Here is an 18,417-nt window from a genome sequence, read left to right on the forward strand (position 1 = left end):
ATTTTTATTTTTTGTTCTGTTTGGGGAGGTAAAAAGCAAAACTTTTTTAATATGGAAACATTTTTTGAAAGCGGTATAAAGACTGAAAGACTGCTATTGGTACCGTATTTTTCACCGTATAAGACGCTCCGGAATATAAGACGCACCCAATTTTAAAGGAGGAAAATCTAGAAAAAAAGATTCTGAAAGATTATTCCCCTTCTGATCACTCATGTGCCATTCATACCGGTATTCCCCTTCTGATCACTCATGTGCCATTCAAATTCCCTTTCTGATCACTCTGTACCTTTCAAATTCCCTTTCTGATCACTCTGTCATTCAAACTCCCCTTCTGATCACTCTGTCATTCAAACTCCCCTTCTGATCACTCTGTCATTCAAATTCCCCTTCTGATCACTCTGTGCTTTTTTTCTATTGGACGGCAGTTAGGACAGGGAACAGCAGGTGGCGCTGTGCCGGCTTCTTTCGCTTTGCTTTACAGACAGGAGAAAACACGATGCTGGCAGAGGAGAGAAGAGACACGCTGCAGCCAGAGACACACGCAGGATCGGGTATCGGGTGAGTATAATATTTGAATTATTTTTTTTTAACACATTTGTCGTATAGGACGCACTAACTTTTCCCCCCCAGTTTTGGGGAAGAAAAAGTACGTCTTATATGGCAAAAAATACGGTAATCACAAAAAAAAAGACAAGGCTAATACTAGGGCATGGTCCAGTTATCTGTTTTTTAAAATTCACTGCTGGGTCCACCACATGCCCGCTGATTAATTTCTACAAGTAACTGTAGATTCTTGTGTCTTATGTAGGTTTCTCCTCAGTAATCCACTTTCCTCCAACATCTCAAAAATACTGAAAAAGCACAGATACACAGAAAGAAGGGAAAAATGGTGTATTGATACTAACAGCATTGAGACCTGTTATTTAGGCAAAGTGACTATGATATCCAGGGGATTTGATTTGAGGGGGTAAAGAGTTTTGTTGTAACAGAAAAAAGGTGGGATCTTCAGGGATGTTTTGATCTGACATCTTCTGGGTGATAGACCTAATCGGTGACCAAAAGTGTTGCAGTTTTGGGCAATCCCAGGAGATGTGCAGTAAGGATCCCAACAATGACTGACATCTCCTACAACTGTCAGACACATCTGGGAGTAATCACTGCAGCTTTTTGGATAACGATAATGTTTTGGGTAAATCTCTGGGCACCACTGTGCCAAAATATGCAATAGATCAGTGTTCGCCAACCTTTTTGGTTCTGCGGACCACTAAAATCACTGGCTCCTGACCCCGCATGTGTGGGAAGGCAGGTATCAAAGGGGGAGAAACCTCCCCCATAGTGACGTCACTGTGACATAGCCCCACCCACTCCCAGTGGGCGGGTTATGTCCAGGGACACAGCTCACCCACTTTCCTGCGCCTGGGACTTGTATGGGGACGTATTCCCCCGCTCTGGTCGGTGCGTCCCTCCAGCGAGGCCCTCTTCTGACCCCGCTTGGGGGTGCACCAGCCAGAGGCCCAGACCCCCAAAATTTTTTTGCGGACCACCGGTTGGTGACCGCTGCAAATGATTGTGGTTCCCACTTGAAAGCAAAAGAACTTTCAAAAAAGAGCAGGCCGTTGCCAGGAGAGAAATATCCAGTGCCGACATAGCCTAATTAATCTTAAAATTGGATAAGAGGCCATAATCGCTCTGGACTTTCATGAAATTAGGCAAAGAAGGGTTGGTTGTGGCAAACAAAAAATCATTCGCATAGGCGGCCACCCTTTGGCTCGCAACACCCATGCCTAGGCCCTCAATGCCTCTGAAAGCACGGATGGTACTGAGCAAGGGTTCAAGCGTTAGAATAAATATTTGTGGCGACAGATGACATCCTTGTCTTGGGCCTTTGGGGATGTGTAAGGGTGCTGAGTGTAATCCATTCACCCTGACCATGGCAGTTTGATCCCTAAAGAGCCAATCGACACGGTCAAAGGCCTTTTCAGCATCCGTGGATAGTACCATTAGTGGGATATTCCTGGATTTGGCGTAATGTATCAAATTTAAAACCCTTATTGTGTTGTCTCTGGCCTCCCTGCTGGGCATGAATCCAACCTGGTCATAGTGGATAAGGCTGTACATACCATTAAGCAGTCTTGATGCAAGAATTTTAGTAAGAAGTTTGAGATCCTGGTTGAGAATGGAAATGGGGCGATAACTGGCACATAGGGATCTTTGCCTTCCTTGGGTATAACCGTGATTGTAGCCCGCAGGGAGTCCAGGGAGAACCTACTGCCTTCAGAAATGTTAATACAGGCCTTCACCAAGTGTGAACCCAGATAATCCTGAAAAGTCTTGTAGTATGAAAGTGGAAAGCTGTCAGGGCCTGGGGTTTTTTCCTTTGGGAGTGTTCTGTATTGGCGATTATATTAAGTCCCTCTTGGCTAATGAAAGGGAAGGAAGGCCCAAATTGGAAAGGTAGTCCCTGATAGCTGTAATGCTTCATAAAACGTGCTTGCACCTGGTTAATGAGGCTGTAGCTTTATTGAGGCAAAGCAGGAATAGTTTCTCACGGAGAGCGTGCATTGCTCTACCTTCTGTATCATCCAATGTGGCCTTATGGGAAGTTTCTAGGACAGAAATTTGTTGTATTGTGTCTACTATTTCTTTTTGGCATTCTCTCTTTAGCCTGGCTCTATGTTTAATAAACACACCTCGTATGACATCGTTATGGGCCTCCCAGATCAGGAGTGGGTCGCTTTTGGGAGTTGAGTTGGTACTAAAATAGTGGGTTAGTTACGAGGAGGCATCTGCTACCACTGCTGCATCCTGGAAAAGGGACTCATTTAGGCTCCAGTGCCAAGATTTGGTAGCTGAGTACGCCAATTCTAGAGAAGTCGAGATCAGGGCGATAACGTTATCATCAATGGAGCAAGAGGCGACTTTGTGTAACTCAGAATGTGGGAGCCAAAAATGGTCAATCCTCGATTATGAACAGTGGGGGGAAGAGTAATAAGTATGATCTTGTTCATTTGGGTGAAAGATTCACCACACAACCATCAATACAGCTGAATTAGTTTACAGGTTATGGGGTATACTCTACCCTCTGCTTGGTATTGTTTATCTTCTCTCCGTCCATGACACCCTGCTGTATACATGCATGTGCTACACCCAGCTATACAAGACAACAGCTATCTAAGATGCATGGCCAAACCTATACAAATAACCATAATATTTTATCATTCCTGGTCCCTGCATTCTCCTATTACATTTTGTCTCAAACAGACAAGAGACAAAAACAGCCAAACAACGTCCAGATTAGTGGCAGTGACACTGAGCATCTAACTTCTGTGTTAGGATTTAGGAACTCAATGTGGAGGCCAAGAAAAGACAGATAACCAGTTTATATTAAAAGTACAGTGTACAAATGTGTGTAAACAGTGCATTAGTAATGAGCAGACATACATCTGTTAGCCTTTCTATTACATTCCTCCAGTGGACGTGGGAAGATTCAGCCATCTATGGATGTAACAGGAGACAATCATATTTTGTGAGCTCTGTGTGACCTCTGATTATATCTCTAAGAGCAAGCATTCAAAGGCAGATTTTCACTTCTGATCTAATATATTTTTAAGGGCTATTACACATTGGGCACATTTTCACTTGGAATCATACGGGAAGAATCTTGTATTCTTACTGATCAGAATATTGATTAGATCCTTCAGTCGAGTGTAATATTGGCACCAGTTCTGCTTGTGCGTAGTGGCCCTCAGCAGATCAGCATAATTTTACTTTGTGGAGCTAGAAGTGGTTGTTCCTTGAGTTAGGGACAGCTCAATGGGGTGTCATATCGGTGAATAAACCATTTTGCTTGGAGCAGGAGAGTAGCTGATATGTAGCCCACAATCAGACAAGCTTGAAAACATGCCCCATCTAGAGTGGAACAAACCAAAAACGTGTTTAATGTATTATTAGATGAGTTTGTATAGAACAGTGATTGAATGGAAAATGGTACATAAAGGAGGTGACCACACATGGTGGATTTTTTATTTATTTATGTGTATGGGGTCCCATGTTTTAATGTTTCTGTATCACTTTAGTTTAAATCCTTCTTTCTCGTTTTTTGCATTGACTCGTTGCATGAAAAGATTTACAGTTGAACAAATGGAGTTGTCATAAGCAAAACTGTTTTATTTAAAGGACTGCAGATTTTATAAAATAATATTGGTGTGATAGGGGTTTGAGTCTTTCATTCCAAAAGTATGCATCAAACGTCGAAATACTTAATCTGAGTCTGTTATTTAGAAAATAGTGTGTGTGTGCATATATATATATATATATATATATATATATATATATATATACTAATTTTTTGCTAACATAAATACATGTCTCCCACCCCCCCCACAGTACATTAGCAGTCATTATGCATTATTAAGTAATATCGAGCTGTACTGTAAGAAAAAGGGATGTTGTTGCTTACAGATCAGGTTATCTGTCAAGACAGTTTTCCTGGTTTGTTTACTTAGAAAGGTTTTAGAAGCTTATCTGCTGCTCTTTTACATTAAAGCAAAAATCTCAGAGTGGGAAGCTGATTGTGGGTACAGTCAATAAAAAAAAAAAATTTTCTTGTGAACTGCCTGCTATTATTATTATTATCTTTTTAACTAGGCCCCACTACATAAGAACATTATAGTGGTGTTAACATGTCTATCCAAAACTTGCAGTTGTTTTTACAATTTCATGGATTTTTTGCTTTGCAGAGGGAACCACAGCAAATAGCAAAAATAATGAGCAAATATCAAACTTATTTATTCACATGTCCCTGTATTGTACCTCCTGTTGAAATGATATTTTGCTTTGGGGATGAGCGAGCGAGATTTGTAAGTTCGATCTCGCTGCGAATCGGGCCTTTCTCGCTTATCGAACATTTAGATGAGAACAGCCTTGTAACTCACCAAGAGGTCGTGTTCTCGCTGAACCAAACTATTTCCGGAGGGAATGCTGCGGCTGGGAGCGAATCATTGCTCCCATGATGCACAGCAAGGCCCAACAGCCCAATCAGGAGAGATCTGAGCACAGGTATATATACAGTGAAGGAGGGAGGGGTTAGTTACTCCATCTTGTGTGTTCTGTGTCTGAGAAAGAAGAAGGGAGAGAAGTGCATTCTGACAGGGACAGGTTAGGAACCTTCTGTATATCTTGAAATATACAGATTGTGCAGTTTTTGATGCTACCTCTTGCTATCTAGCAAAAACGGTGGAAACACTGTCTGTCCTACTCTCCAAAAAAACAGATATTTCATTCTGATAGCACTTGCTATCTATCAAAAAAGCCAGAAAAATATTTAATTCTGATAGCACTTTCTATCAAAAAATCCAGAAAAAATTTCTGTATTTCTCTCAACAAAAACAGATAATTCATTCTTATAGCTGTCACGGTCCCTTCCGTGACGGAAGTTTGAGGAACTGTCAGACAAGCTGCATGTGTGATTATCTGTCAGTCTCTTTGTTTTTACTTGTTTCTGTGTTGTTGTTTGTAATGACCACTCCCCTTGTATCAGGTGCAGCTGGTGGTCATTACTGTTTGTCATGGGCTATCTGAGATCCTGAAGGATGCATTGGTGTTTCATGAAAATCCTGGGTCATTAGAAGCGGCTATGTCCCTAGCTGTACGTATGGATAGACGCCTGAGGGAGAGATCAAAAATTCCTCAATCTCAGGATGTACAATCCTACAAGATGGCACCCTCCTCTGATACGTTGGGTGGAGAGGTGCTTGAGGTTAGGTCTGATGACGAACCTATGCAGTTGGGGGGAGCTACCTCTGGACCTGGCAATAAGAATTTTGGGCATAAGAATGGACTTTGTTTTTTCTGTGGAAAACAGGGACATTTTGTCAATGTCTGCCCCTATGTTCAGCGCCAAGGTGAAAACAAAAAAAAGGGGGTGTGTTTAACCCTCATCTCTCACTGGGTGGTCTGTGTGGAGAATCAGAGAAATTATTTTCATCTTTTACCGGTGGTACTTGATTTCTCCTGTCTGCTGAGGTGGCGCTAGACTCCAAAAAGGTGGAAATTCATGTGTTTATTGACAGCGGGGCAGAGGTTAACTTAATCGATGGTCAGTTCGTCCGTATGCATGGGTTAACAACTAGTGCATTAGAAAAAAATATCTCAGTGTTTGCAATTGATTCTGCTCCTCTCTCGCAGAAATGTTTGTCACAAATGGTGCAGGACATTCGTTTAAAAGTGGGTGATTTTCATCAAGAATCCATCTCCTGCTTTGTGTTGGAGGGTCTTCCTGCTCCGTTGGTGCTAGGTTTACCATGGTTAAGTAAACATAATCCTACTATCGATTGGCAAGCAAGACGTCACCTAGTAAATGGCGCCCATGTGCTTTCTTCTCTAAAAAACTCTCTAATGTGGAGAAAAATTATGATGTAGGTAATGGAGAGTTGCTGGCCATTAAGTTGGACTTAACTTTTGAGGAATGGCGTCATTGGTTGGAAGAAGCGATCCATCCTATTACGGTAATTACCGATCACAAAAATCTGGCATATTTGGAGTCGGCTAAACGTCTGAACCCTAGACAGGCCGAGTGGTCGTTGTTTTTTTACCAGGTTCAATTTCATTGTCACCTATTGCCCTGGGGTTAAGAACGTCAAGGCGGACGATTTGTCGCGTAGCTTTCCTGGGGGGGTGATTCGGAAGATCCTGGTCCGATTTTGTCTGAGGGAGTAGTAATATTGGAGGCCCATGGAGATGCACCGGATTCTTGCCCTTCGGGCAAATTGTTTGTTCCTTATGAATTGCGACATAAGGTGTTCGAGAAACACCACTGTACAGTCCTTACAGAACACCCTGGGAACAAATCCACGGTCGATCTCATCTCTCGTAGATTCTGGTGGCCGGGGTTGCGTAAATGTGTTGAGGGCTATGTGTCAGCATGTAGTACTTGTGCTCGTGCTAAGGTGACACATACTCGGCCTTCTGGATCCCCACTTCCGTTGTCAATCCCATCCCGACCTTGGACTCATTTATCGATGGATTTTATCACTGATTTGCCGAATTCCTCAGGAAAAAACGTGATTCTGGTGATTGTTGATCGCTTCAGCTAGATGTCGCACTTTATTGCATTGGCAAGGCTACCTAATGCTAAAACCCTCGCACAAGTGTTTGTCGATAACATCGTGAAGCTACACGGTATTCCCACGAATGTGGGGTCTGATAGGGGGACTCAATTTTTTTCCAGATTCTGGAAAGCGTTCTGCACTCGTCTGGGCATACAATTGTCCTTCTCTTCGGCCTTTCATCCTCAGTCGAATGGACAGACTGAACCAGGGCTATACAGGGCTAGTAGGGACTAGGTTCCTGTGTATGAGCATTCCCACCATCAGGGGATGCTCATACAGTTAGGAGTTAGGGCTAGATTAGGGTGTCTGCAGGGGGTGACCATTCCCTTTTCCCTAGTCATTTGAGGCTGAGTAGTTAATAAACCTTTCTGTTACCCTCCCCTCCCTGTTATTCGTGACAATAGCACTTGCTATCTATCAAAAACAAAAAAAAAAATGTATTTCTCTCATAAAAAAATGCAGATATTTCATTCTGATCCCACTTGCTATCTATCAAAAAAGCCAGAAAAAATTCTGTATTACTCTAAAAAAAAAATACAGATATTTCATTCTGATACAACTTGCTATCTATCAAAGAAGCCCGAACAATTTCTGTATTTCTCCATCAAAAAATACAGATATTTCATCCTGCTAGCACCTGCTATCTATCAAAAAAGCCGGAAAAAAATCTGTAATTCTCTTAAAAAAACATAATTTATTCTGATACCACTTGCTATTTACCAAAGATACTGTTTGGTAATGGTGCATTTTTGCCAGAATAAGTAAAAGATGTGCGGTAGACCCAGGGGAAGGCGTGGTGGTGTTGGGCGACCTGCCTCATCTGGCAGGGGGTGTACTCTCCAGGAGTCCGCCACTGTAGGAGAGCAGCAGAAGGAGCACAAGTTGTCAAACAGGTCTGAGATGTGTGCGGAGCACCAGTACACTGGTAGATTTATTGAGAGGGAGTACTACAGTCATACAGCCACGCCATGCAAAGAGCATTGTGTACTGGGTCTCAGGGGCCTCAAGTGCAGCAGGCTGTATTTCTGCAGCAGCAACCAGCACAGCAGTGACAGAAGCAAGGACAGGAGTTAGCGTGGCTAATGTGCCTGTACCTCCTGATGACTCTAGCTTGTTGTTTGATGAACAGCCTGGGGATCTGTCATTGTCAGAGCAGGAGGCAGACTTTGAGTCCATTGGAGAGTGTGGTCAGCACTTGCTGGGCGAGGGTTCTGCATCAGTAGCTGCATTAGCAGAGGTTTCCTTAGGTGAAAATGAGGATGATGATGACCCTGATGTCACCTGGGAACCACCACTGCATGTAAGGGCTAGCAGCAGTTCTGACACAGACGTAGAAGAGAGGCAGCAGCAACAGACTAGGAATGGAAAGGGCCGCAAATCTGCCTCATGTGAGTCCCAAAGAACCTCTCAGGAAGTTGGTGCCAGCCAGACATCCAGCTGCAAAGAAGTATCAACTTCTGGCCTGCAGGTTTCGTGGCGTCGCCGCAAGATGGGTACTCCAGTGACCCCTTCAGCTCCCAGTCCCTTCAGCCCCCAGTTCCCTCAGCCCACTCTACCGGAGTTCTGCGCAAGGCATCAGGCTATGGGCTCAACCAATAAAAAGAGTCATCGAACTCAGTTCACGTCTGGCCAAACTATTGGCCTTGCAGCTACTGCCGTACAGCATTGTGGACTCTGCTCCCTTCCGTGACCTGATGGCCTGTGCCAAGCCTCGGTGGCATTTACCAAGCAGGCATTACTTCTCCCGCACAGCTGTTCTCAGTTTACATGCACATGTAATGGGTAACCCCTCCTGGGCATTGGCATTCTTGGTGTCTAGTCAAATCCACCTCACCATGGACAGCTGGACAACCAGGCACGGAGTGGGATGCTACCTGTCCTTCACTGCTCACTGGGTGACCTTGCATAGCTCAGTGGGCGGTAGTCTGCAAGAGGCATTGCAGCACCTAGTACCCCCGCCGAGGGGTGTTGTGGGAAAGCATGGGCCACCCCAGTCCTCTTCCTCCTCCTCCTTCATTCCTTCTACCGGCAAACCCTCGGTTAAGCGGGCACGCCACTACGGCTCCCTCAAGCACACGCGTTGCCAAGCAGTGCTGAAACTGGTGTCCATGAGGGAGAAAAGTCACACCGCCAGAGAACTTTTGTCCGCTTTGCACAGAGCGGTTGAGGCATGGCTGACACCCTCCCGGCTCACAACAGGCAACGTAGTGTGCAACAACGGGACCAACCTTGTGGCCTGCTTTGCGCACGTACTGAACCTGGTGGTGCAGAAGTTCCTCCGTACATATCCAGGAATGCAGGACTTACTGAGACAGGCTCGCTTCATCTGCAGCCATGTACGCTGATCCCCTACTGCCGCCACAGCGCTTAGCAAGATCAGGCCCCAACAGAGGCTTCCACCGCGTAGACTGATTTGTGACACTGTGACTAGATGGAACTCCACCCTGCATATGCTCCATTGTCTGTGTGGGCAAAACTAGCCATCCTCCATTACTTGGTCAGCGTGGTGCATGGAGGAAGCCGGGTCCTTGGTACAGCCACACAACTAAGCTATTTTACCAGTGACCAGTGGCTGCAGATGGAGACGCTGTGCAAGGTACTGCCCCCCCTTAAGCAGGCTACAAACATGAGTCGGGAGTGGTCAGGCTGGAAAGATGTCATACCCATCATCTTTCTGCTTGATAATACCCTGTGTGGTCTGATGGAAAGTTGCGATGGGAGAGGAGGGGAAGAAATGGGGGAGGAGGATGACAATACACTCCATAGCGCACAGCCAGCATCAGGAGGAGCAAGAGGAGGAGGAAGATGATTATGATGATGAAGGGAGACCATGTTGGGGCTGTTGGACAGGACCTGTCCAACTGGGATGATTACTGGCTGGCCACCCTTCTGGATCACAGCTACAAAGACAAAATGTCACAGTTTCTACCCAATCCAGCACAAGAGAAAGAAAATGTGACCCACCTTAGCAGAATACTATGTGACCGGCTGTGTGAGTTCCGTGCACCACATACCACACAGGGAGCTCAGGCGGACACCATATTCACCGTATCCTCCTGTAGCGGTGGCAGCAGCATCAGCAGTAGTGGCAGCAGGCCACACACATCCAAAAGTGTAGGCCAAGGCAGGGGGGATTTTCTGGATGCTTGGCGAAACCTGTTGCGGCCCCCTAAAACAAGTGAAGTGCGGGGGCATAACCATTGAGAACAGATTAAGCGCATGGTGCACGATTACATTGGCTCTTTTCTGGCTGCTTGTGGTAGTGGTGTTGATGACAGTAGTTATGAGGAGAATGCCTGTCCTGACAGTAGTGATACCATTACTTTTTGGGTCAACAGGCTTGAAATCTGCCAGCAGTTGGCACAGTATGCCATCAAGCTTCTTTTGTGCCTGGCATCCAGTGTTCTGTCTGAAAGAACCTTCAGTGCCGCTGGCGGAGTGGTCACGGACAACCGATCACAACTGTCGCCAGAAGATGTCAATCGCCTCACCTTTTTGAAAATGAACGAAAGGTGGGTTACTAACAACTATTATACCCCCACTGCAGATGTCAGTCACTGATTGACACAAGTACTCACTGGCCAGTCAAGATGCCGCTGTGAACCAACACTGCTCCTGTGCTGAATCTGTGGCTGCCTATCACCAATACCCTGTCAGCTGAGCCTGCCTCGGTTGAATTTTATTGCTAGTTTTTGCGATGTACAGGGGTGGCATTCATCGCCAATGTCATGCTTGCCATTATGCCAGCTAGCAATATACTCTACATTTCTGCTGCTCCCGGGAGGCCAACAAACTGCAGATGAAAACCCCCAGTACTGCCACACTGATAGGTAACATTGCCTTTGCCTAATTTTTCAGCTAAGTATTTTAAGATTCAGGGTTGGCTTTCATGTCATCCACTTCATGATGCACCACAGACAACAGCAACAATGCTGGCACACAAAACATCTTGGTCTGGCCCTTCACAAATTTCAGATATTTGTATTACACGCTTCTGGGTGGCATTGACGATGGACTACACCCAGCTCTAGATGCCAGTTACCAATGCAGTCCCTGCTGCGTCTCAGTGCCCACTGCTTCATCTTCCTCCTGCTGTTGCCGGCTTTCAGTACTCTATTCACAAAAATTGTACACTTTTGGGTGGCAATGACGATGCACTACACCTAGCTCTAGATGCCAGTTAGCAATGCAGTCCCCGCTCTGTCTCAGGGCCCACCGCCTCCTCCTGCTGTTGCTGGTGCCGCCTGTCAGTACTCCATTCACTAAAATTGTATTACACACTTCTGGATGGGTGGCATTGATGATGCACTACACCCAGCTCTAAATGCCATGTACCAATGTGGTCTCTGCTCCTTCTCAGGGCCCACCGCCTCCTCCTTCTGCTGTTGCTGCTGCCTCCTGTCAGTATTTTTTTCTCTAAAATTGTACACTTCTGGGTGGCATTGACGATGCACTGCACCTAGCTGTAGATGCCACTTACCAATGCGGTCCACACTCAGGACGCACCGCCTCCTCCTGCTGCTGCCGCCTGTCAGTACTCTATTCACAAAAATTGTATTACACACTTCTGAGTGGCAGTGACGATGCACTACACCCAGCTCCTCATGACACTTACCATTACAGTCTCCCTGGCGATTGCTGAAGAGGCCATACATTGCTACTGCTCTCGCTGACCCACGCTCTGTCTCTGGTCCTCCATCCTTTTGCTTAATGTCACCGCGCTACTTGTTCGCAACTTTATGGATGGCATTCCTAACATGTCATCCAGGTCATGATGCCAGCTAGCAATTATTATTAACAAATAGTTTTTATATAAGGTAAACAAGTTATGCAGCTATATAAATTAAATAGGGGTGCATACATTAAATAGCAATGTATTCTTCTGATGTTTTGACAGCAGAGACTGTTGCTAGTGGGTTGAGTTCACCCTTTCTCAATGTCCTAATGTTTATGCTGCCTTGGTGACGCTGTCCATCACGCAAAATCCTATTTGCCTGCTGTCATTTTGCCTGCCATTTTCTGGAAAACCACTTGGTGGAATTCGCGAAACCGGTTCGCTGAAATTTTGCAGACCCATCGGAAGTTTAAGGACATTTTCGCAAAACTGTCAGGGGCCTTCTCGCTCATCCCTATTTTACTTCTCTGCAAGCTAAAGGATGTACAATGTCTCTTTGGAAGTTACACAGAATGCATCACATATCCTGGACAAAGGTATTTGATGAAGTTCTGCAATCAGCTTAGTGCCAGTAACCTGTGCTAAGAGAAGTATGTGGCCTGTCTGCTATCCCTTCATGCTCAACCAGTGGCTTTAATACTCAAACAAATCTAGTGTTTCTGTACATTGTAAAACTTAAGCCAAAGCTAGCTAGGCTACCATTCTTAAAGGGTGGTCAGTGATGTTTGACTTATCTCTCTTAGGACACTTTTTTGTTGATTTTTGTTTCTCTTTGTGCTCATTACCTTGCTGGAAATGTACTTTGAAATGGATATACGAGGGGCTGCTGAGAAGTTCCTGGCTTTGCCCCCTGCCAGATGAAATAGAAAAAGAAGTGTGGGGGCATATGACAGCCTAATATCTTAGTATGTAACCCTGCAAATATCAGGTCTTTGCAATTCCTAAAACTGTTTTTTCTTTTAGTGAGAAGCTGTGATGGCAGAGGCACAAGCAAGTTTCACGTCGTTGGAGTTATGGGCCGTCATGAGGTTTTTGTTTCTCCAAGGAAAGTCAGCAAAGGACATTCACATGGAGATGTTAAAAACACTGGGGGAGAAGTGTTCTTTCTACAGCACTGTCAAAACCTGGATATCTCGTTTCAAGACTGGGCATTTCACCATTTAAGATGAGCCCCGCAGTGGGCGCTCCCCAACCTCAACTGACCACTGTCCATGAGCTGATTATTGAGGACCGACAAATGTCCGCTAAAAAGATAGCCCACATACTTGACATCTCACGGGAGTGTGTTTGGTTTGTTATCAACACTATTCTAGCCATGCACAAGCTTTCAGCGAAGTGGTTGCTGAAATGTTTGAACAGTGATCAAAAGAAGGAACGAGTTGAAGCATCCACCCATTTTGAAGCTGCACAGGACTTTTTGGCTTGGTTAGTGACTAAGGATGAAACCTGGCTCCACATCTTTGATCCTGAAACCAAGGAACAGTCAGAGGAATGGCGCCATAGCGGGTCCCCGCGGCTGAACAAGTTCCAAATCCAGAAATCGCCCAAAAAAGTCATGGCGTCCGTTTTCTAGGACAAAGGTGGTATTCTGTTGGTGGACCACCTACCTCAGGGCTCTAGAATCACCGGACAGTAATATGCTAACCTCCTGGACCAGCTGAAGGAGGCAATTAGGACAATTCTTTCTCGGCAAAGCCTGGAACTTCCCAGCACCCCTCTTGTACTGTGGCATTTAATGGATTCAAATCTTTAGACAGGTTTTCAGTAGGGTAAACATACAAACTGATAGATGCCAACTGTTTTTGTGCACACATATTATTTAACACATCAAGTCCATCAATACATTAGAACTCATTCTGCAGAGTACTGTAATTTAAATGTGGTTTTATTTTATGTTCTAGTGCATTTTAGCACAAGCCAAAACATTTTTTTTTATTTCACAAAGAACATGGAAGATTAAAACCTACTAGCTTTTTGTTCTGCCTGATATCCTACACCTTGACAGGAACTATGAGGAAAAATAACCCTTATTCTTCTACTACAAATTGTTTTTTTTAATATATGTGTCCATTGAGGAGATTTAACCCACCATCTCTGGAATGACTTCTACCAAAAAAAGAAAAAATTCTCCGTAGCCTGACACACAAAATTGAAAAAAAACAAAACACTGCAACTATACAAAATAGAACAAAAAAAGTTTTGGTGCAGTTAGGTTTTATTATATAATTTTGAATAGATTTGTTTCTCACATTTTTATATAGTGCAAAGACAGAAACATTTTATTTGTATGATAAAATATATTCCTTGAGTTATATGTATTCTAATGGCATGTCAGTGCAATCCACAAGTAGCACATCATTGTGTGGTTAGAATACCCTATTTAAAATAAATTATCATTTAATAAAATAAATTATCATGTAAACTACATGATTTTTTTAATTTATGTGGTAATATATACCTATCTCTGACATCTAAGAACATTTGACACCACTGAAAATACTGAATCTAGACATGTTGTCCACATGAAGGTGGATTTGATTGCGCATGGAACACCACATGGAACACCACATGGAACATAGCATAAGAAGTTCTACCAGAGGCCGGTACATCTTTATGGCTTTTACTCCCCATAATTTGAATAAAATATTCATAATACTGTAACTGAATACTTCAAACAACCAGGTACAACATCGACAGCAGCAGTCGCCAACCGGTGGTCTGCAAAAAAATTTTGGGGGTCTGCCACTCTGGCCAATGCACCCCCGAGCGGGGTCAGGAGACGGACCCCGCTGGAGGGACACAACCCCTCCACTCTCCCATCGCAGGCTTCGATCAGCGATGGGAGAGTGGGCAGGATAATGTCATAATGATGTCACTCTGGAGGAGGATTCTCCCCCTTTGAGTGACACCCAGCTCCTCGCGCATGCGCCATCAGGAGCCGATGATTTTAGTGGTTCGCGGAACCAAAAAGGTTGACGTCCACTGATCTACAGTAATACACACATTTTGAAATGTGCTTTCCCCATGGTAATCCTCAATGCATAAAGTTTGGATAATGGGTTGAAGAGAACACTATTTTGAAGATGGTGATATTAGGTGTTATGTTCTGTAACTAAACTTATTTAATTTAAATTGCCCTCACAGTAAAATGAAAGGGACACTTTCACCAAAAAATCAGACTAATGTAATTTACCCCAGCCTCCTCCCGTAGATGATGTCACTATCCTTTTTAAAAAGATTTTTGTGAAAATGCACAGGAGCCAAAGTTTCCGGAAACTATGCCCTTGCAATGTAGATATTCTAATTCCTGAGATTATCATCTGGTTTTACAAGAGTTTTACAAGAAAGACAAGTTACACACAGCAATACATAAAATTTAGGGAAAGTATAATTCTGTTTTTATTTTATTTTTCTACATTTAGAAAGTATATAATTAAGGGAAGAGGCATATAAATTGTAAGCAGAAGATCCATTCTAGTGTAAGGTTCACTTTAAGCACATGTGAATATATTTTCCTAGAACTGGAGTAGCTAAAACAGCAAGTAATACATTTTGACGGAAAGAAGGGGGTGAACCTTAAACCTTTACATTTGTTATTCAATTTTAAGTTGGTGTTTAGTTGATGATCATGGTGGTGTCCATGATGTGGCAATCTTTTGACATCAAAAATATACAGTAGAAATTCAGGTCCTATTCAGTCCTTGTTTATTTTAATGAACAATAACTACTTCAGTGTTCAAGTCAGGCATTTTTTTAAGCCGGGTTGGAAGAAATTGTAGGTGGTTGGCGGTCCCTGTATTGTGACCCAACTCTTCAGTAACCACCCAAAAGCAGCAGTGGTTACTGAAAAGTGCCGGGTGGGAACACGACACTTGCAATATGTGCTAAAGCTTTGTAAAGGGTGCTGGAGGGTGGCAGGAGTTGGAGAGCAGCACCTTTATTGCAACTGGGTTTATTTAAACCCAAATTGAGCAGCACCTTTATTGCAACTGGGTTTATTTAAGCCCAAATTGACCCCATCTGCAGCCTAAGTAATCTTTGGGCTCATTGGTTATATTTTTAAAGACTAAAAAATTGGATGTGTGCTATTGCTCAATTGTACATTGCTAGAATTTTAGTAGAAACTGCATAGTTCTATGGAAACACAGAAATCTTGGTCGAATATGGTAAGGTCAGTGGGAAAAAAAAGCAAAGAATGCAAATTTTAATTTGTTTATATTGTTCCCATGGTCCAGTATTTTCAGAAATAGGTACCTAACTTCTTTCAGAAAGACATTTCCTATGAAAGGGACCAGTCACCTTTACCACTATGCTTGCTTGCCAGGGAGTACAGCAATGTGATGCTGGCTGTAGTGCTCTGAGAAGTTATCTGTCTGGGAAAATGTAGATTGGGGGGAATTCCTACATTCTTCCTAGGGCACCCTGGATCCTATGCATATAAGGAAAACCCTCTATTTTCTACCCAAGGAAAATCCTTTAAATATTCAGTAAGTGTTTATTTTTATAATTACCTAAAATTATTTCTAATTACCTACAAATATTCTTATACCTATCAAATATGATTACCTATTCTTGATCTTTTCATATACTCTTGTATATACTCATGCCACTCGTTTTATTTATGTATTTTACACACACATAATACATTATCATATCATACATATCAAAATATCAAAGGACCTTAAATGCATCTAACTAGTTGTCTTTTTGCAACCTGACCTAACATGCTTTTCATACTACTACTACAGACTGTTCAACCCCTCCCACAGGGTCTAGTGGACAGTATGGATGTAGTCTTCAACTGTATTTTTATTTAGGAATATGCATACAAAGGTTACAACCCTGCAACATCAAAGAATCCATGCACAAAGACAGTATACTTGTTTAGTTGGAATTTTGGGGAAAAGTTTTTATACAATGATTTTGCAGGAATTGGGGGATCAAGGAGTGAGAAGGTAGTTGGGACTGATACGCAGAAAATTTTTATTGCATGAGATTTAAGATACACGATAGTGAAGATTGAGCTATCTGCTCGCTGAAAGTGAGTGCTGCTCGATTGATTGCTAGATTGAATTAGTAAGTTTAAAGATGCAGCACGCTTGCTGCCTGGATGTACTCACTGAGTTGTCCACATATTCACCCAGTATAAAGCCATTATTTGGTTTGCATGTTCAAATGGACATTAGATGCTCTTCACAGAAGCTGCTTCTAAGGATGAGTAAATTAACAGAAATGCCTTAATCTACAGTATGTATTTAAATCTTTGATAAAATAACTGAATACATTGCAGAACAAAAATATTATGTATTTTCAAGGTCAGAAAGTCCAAATCTTCCTTTGTTAACCATGCCGATCTCCTCCACCATTAACAAATTGTTTCTGTAATTATTTATTAATAAAATAGCCAGCCTACATTATTACACCTAACATACATAAAAATTAATATTGCTCAGGCTTATTGCTACCTGCACCCATTAAAAATGGGTGCAGGTAGCAACAGCTACATCTAAAAATGCACAAATGAAAATTAACTGCAAACATGAAGGTTTGACAAATCAAATTCTATCTTAGCATAAAACAAGCACGTTATTTCTGATAGATAAAACAATGTTCATGAAAAATATGTGATTTTATTTTCAACCTTTAATCATTGTAATACATCCATGACACTGGCTCTTCCTTAGTCCCATAATAAATATCAATAAAAGAATAAAAGGCATATAGGAAAAATGTAGGGAAGCCAATTATTTCCACTAAACAGCTTACCGTTTGCTAGAGTATATTTGTATACAATTATGCTTTTTTTCTGTATTGCTAAAGGCACTGGCTCCACAGACTCCTAAACTGTGTAGATAATAAGGTGGTCAGTTCAAAATGCTGCTTGTGTAAGCTACAATAACTATTTCCTAAGAAAAGCAAACACAAAAGTCACATTGCAGCTATTATCAAATTAAAGGAGTCAGTTCCCAAATTAGAACATTTATTTTGACAAATTAAAATAACATTTTTAAACTCGATCAGGTCATTACTATGATAAATGGATAATAAACAGAAAAATCACACCTACTCACCATCATGTGGCCAAACATTGTCATAATGCAAAGGTTGACTATTAACATAAACAGCAAAATATGTTATCTGCTGCAAAAGATAGCAAACAACCTATATAACAATACTTTCCATATATAAACAATTTTTCCATATTTGTAGTAAACCTAATTATGTTCTCAAAGTTTTGGCATTTGTCTAACTATTCTATCAGATGGAGTAAAATAACAAAGAGGTCTATCTTACTGCAAAATATAAAGAAGTAATTAAATCTACATAAGTGGAATATGAAAAAAGGTAGGCTTTGTTTACTCATGCCTTAAAGGTTTATTAGAGACTATTGGATATACATATTCATCGGTATCTTGTAGTGGAAGGCTGAGAGGCATGTGGTGTTAGAAATTAGCATTAGATAATTAGAAATTAACATTGAACTAATAGAGATTAAAAATGTAAACATTTTATGGTACTCACATTAGAAATGATAAAATAATTGGAAGTTCCCAGTAAAAATCAATGCAGTGATTGCAATAAATGTGCACAGTGTTATACTTGCCTTCAGCCCCAATCCAGTGATTTTGCCCA

General features: G+C 42.5%; 1 long non-coding RNA gene across 1 annotated transcript in view; it reads left to right on the forward strand.

The window, feature by feature from the left end:
- The window catches only part of LOC140329231 (uncharacterized), a 55,631-nt gene that overhangs the window by 27,873 nt on the left and 9,341 nt on the right, over positions 1-18,417 (forward strand). The window lies entirely within an intron of this gene.

This window comes from Pyxicephalus adspersus, chromosome 4 (assembly GCF_032062135.1).
Source record: "Pyxicephalus adspersus chromosome 4, UCB_Pads_2.0, whole genome shotgun sequence".
In the NCBI taxonomy this organism is placed as follows: Eukaryota; Metazoa; Chordata; class Amphibia; order Anura; family Pyxicephalidae; genus Pyxicephalus; species Pyxicephalus adspersus.